Source organism: Dioscorea cayenensis, chromosome 1 (assembly GCF_009730915.1).
Source record: "Dioscorea cayenensis subsp. rotundata cultivar TDr96_F1 chromosome 1, TDr96_F1_v2_PseudoChromosome.rev07_lg8_w22 25.fasta, whole genome shotgun sequence".
Classification (NCBI taxonomy): domain Eukaryota; kingdom Viridiplantae; phylum Streptophyta; class Magnoliopsida; order Dioscoreales; family Dioscoreaceae; genus Dioscorea; species Dioscorea cayenensis.
The window spans coordinates 19,153,718-19,157,364 of NC_052471.1; the positions used below are offsets into that span (position 1 = coordinate 19,153,718).

The 3,647-nt window shown below is 41.8% G+C and overlaps 1 non-coding gene across 1 annotated transcript; it reads left to right on the top strand.

Moving 5' to 3' along the window:
• The first annotated feature begins 282 nt into the window (after positions 1 to 282).
• LOC120266423 lies at positions 283 to 389 on the top strand. The gene has a single exon (XR_005538172.1). It is a non-coding gene; the product is annotated as a small nucleolar RNA R71 (small nucleolar RNA).
• Positions 390 to 3,647: the final 3,258 nt, after the last annotated feature.

Below are 3,647 nucleotides of genomic sequence, written 5' to 3' on the forward strand. Positions count from 1 at the left end.
GTCACGGCCGCGGCTCTGTTTGAAGTTAGAAGATCTAACTTCTTACTCAAATTTTCCACTTGGGCTGCCAATGAAGTTACCACATCTATTTCATGAAGACCGGCCACCTTTTTCTTCTCCCTAGCATTCCATTGGTAGCTGTTTAACCACATTTCTTCAATCAACTGACGGGCCTCATCGGGGGTCTTGCTACCTAAGGTACCTCCTGATGCCGCATCCAAGAGTTGCCTTGTACTCGGGTTCAAACCATTGTAAAAGGTTTGAACAATCATCCACTCCGGGAATCCGTGTTGGGGGCACTTCCTCTAGAGCTCCTTGAACCTTTCCCATGTCTCAAATAGAGACTCCAATTCCAACTGAACAAAGGATGAGATCTCGTTCCTAAGCTTTGCTGATTTTCTGGGAGGGAAATAACGGGTTAGAAAAGCTTCCATCATCTCCTCCCACATGGTAATTAACGCCCTAGGTAACGAGTGTAGCCACTGCTTTACTCTCCCCTTTTGGGAAAATGGGAAGACTCTCAATTTGATGGCATCATCCATCACCCCATTTATCTTCAGCATATCACACACCTCAAGAAAGCTCTCTATGTGACTGTTTGGATCCTCATCGGCCAAACCGTTAAACTGTGTGGATTGCTGCAACATGTGGATGAATGACGGCTTCAACTTAAAGTTCTGAGCTGTAATTGGGGGACGCACAATACTCGATTGTGTTCCCAACACTGAAGGTCTAGCATAATCGAATAATGTTCGCTGTTGCTCATTCTGTTCTGCCATGTTTTCAGATTCTTCTGCTTCCAAATCAGCTGGATTAGACTGTTCTTGCACAGGCTCTTTCCCTTTTCTTCTAAGTGTACGTTCAAGCTCAGGATCCCCTTCAATTAATATTGAGGGATTCCCTCGGGTCATAACCTGTAGCTGCAACCAAAAAGAAAGAAAAAGAAATCAGAACGATGATAGAATAAGAAGATATGAAATAAAATATATGGTGAAATAGCTAAGAAAACAAAGTGCAAAGTATCTCTAAATGCCTACTCCCCGGCAACGGCGGCAAAAACTTGACAATATCCACTTGCGTATATCCCGCAAGTGCACGGGTTTGTTGAAGTAATAATCCCGGGTGAGCGGGTATCGAATCTACAGGGAGTAGGGAATAAAAATACTTAATTTGATTCTTAGCTATGTAAAAGATCAATGATAATGAGTGTGACAATGATTCAATTCTCAACAGTAAAAGCAACAAGTAAGAGAGTAAAAGTAAAGAAGGGGGTAAGGCAATCGATAAAGATGGGGTACCCGGATAATGCTCCGCCTAGGATAATTGTTCAAAGTTCAAGAACCCTCTATTATGCTTCCTAATCAATGCAATGGTGAGTCGTGGAAATCCTTAATTACATAGTCCCAAATCTAAGGTCAACTATGCCTAACTCTATACATGTCCCGGAGGAGAAATCGAACAATCTCAACACCTCGCACTCGCTTAGAGTTGCAATGAGCTCTAGGGATTCCAAGTGATAAATCTCTTCCTTGTTATAGACCTAACCCTTTGGTCCAGGTGGAAGGTCCCTAACCACAATTGAGTTCTAGATATTAAGATCACATCAACGCTTCACTACGTTGCATGCACAACTATGTCCCAGCGGTAGTTCATTCCTTAGACCATTCACTCTATTATGACCGCAAAAAACTCGAGGAACGGAGGTAGAATCTATCACGCCGTAGGGGAAAGGGGACGCTCCTGTACCTCTCGACTCACCCTATCAACCCTCTCCAACCTAGCTTTGTCTAACGCTCGTGGTGTGTCACTCACTCACAAGGTTACCAACAAGAACTCTCAACCCTAGTGTCACTCTAGGGGAAATGTTCATACAATCAAGCATTCAAGGTTGGAACTCACAATAAACATCAATTTATTGAAAGCATAATAAAGAGGTTCAAATAAACAAATACATCCTAGGGTTCACAATACCGGAGTACCCACTATAGTGCTTTCTGCCGTGTTGCTACAGTGCTATTCTATAGTATCCGGCCTGAATAACTTCCCGAATCCATACTTTCATCGGAGTAACACAAACGGGCACACGTTCACGTCTTGGATCACTTGCTTCTTCAATGATAGGCACGTTGGTGGAGCTCTTGTTCTATGTGCATAAGTCAGAATGCTCGAGTGTGACTGCCTTTGTGCCCCTCCAAATGGATTTGCCAACTCGAATACGAGTAGGTTGGCACACACTCTAGCATCTCACATCGACCAATGTCTTCGCGTTTGAACCTTAGCAAGATTTCCTCCAAAATCGGTGCATTGTAATCCACATTGGCTTCTTTCCTTCATACTTGGCCTCACAACCCTACCTGCACGAAAGTAACAGAAAAACACACATATTAGTGTAAAAACCTGAGAAAATTAATGCTCAACATAAGGAATGAACGCTTCGCATTCATATCGCAAAAGCACTTATCAGTAATTAATTATTTTAAAAAATCCTTGAATTTTACTATAGCAAATTCGCGGTTTACTGCAACAATTTCGAAAACATTGTAGCACCATAAAACCTTGCCCTTTTTTGGTATTTCTTTGGTCTAAATCGGAGTCCTTCTTACCTAGAAGCCTTTGGAACTAATTTTCCTTCACTTTGGGGTCGTTTGGGGCCAAAATGATGTTGTTTTCCCCTAAAACCCTAGTGGAAGGTGGTGAGGCATCTTCCAAGGGGAAGAAAACTGCTGACCAGCGAGCGCGCCTAGAGGCAAGACGACGGGTTCAGTGAGTGGTTTACTTGTTAATTGCATAGATTTAATAAGAGTATAATGGTATTTCTTTATATGTTTTAAATCACAAATCTGATGTTCAATCAGATTTCATTTGCTACATATATATGGATATTTTGAGCATGAAGTTATATGGCAAAATGATTTCGGTATACTTATACATATATATTTCGAAAGAAACATGTTTACATGTATATGTCTTTTACATGCAAATAGAATACAGATTGATGTATATTCCTATATTTATACGTCATATGCTTTATTCCTCGGGTTGGAACTGGAAAGATTGCTTTGTGCCATTCGGTTTTTGATGGTGACAATGGACTTAGTTCCGACACTACAGTGTGGGGTTCCATGGTCCGGCTTGATGGGAGACGGTGTGGTAACCCTGAGCTTACCCTAGTCAAGAGGTACGCGGAGCCATTGACAGGGGTCTTTTATATGAGAAACCTGGGGTCACCACACAGGAATCTCAGTGGACAACACCAAGGAAGGCAGTATTGTGAATTTTAAAAGTCTTAAAACACCTTAGTGGTCCCATAGCTAGTCGCGGCCATGATTAGCTTGGGAATTGGTTAAGGCCATCCTTTATTTTCAGCGGCGGTCAATGAGTTGGAAAATATTACTTACTTGTACTATTTATGAACCATTATGTTACCTGTTCACTTGTCGAATACTTAGACTTACTTTTATATGTTATTATTATTGTGGTTACTACGATTTGAAATACTTTATTTACTCTATTATCTCTATGTTGTCACCACTCACTGGGTAACACCTGTTACTCACCACTCTCCTTTCTCCTCTCTCGGACTCCGAAGTTGGAGTGGGTTGTGTTGTGCAGGCAGTAGAGTGACCACCCCTTTTCCCTTGTTTAGG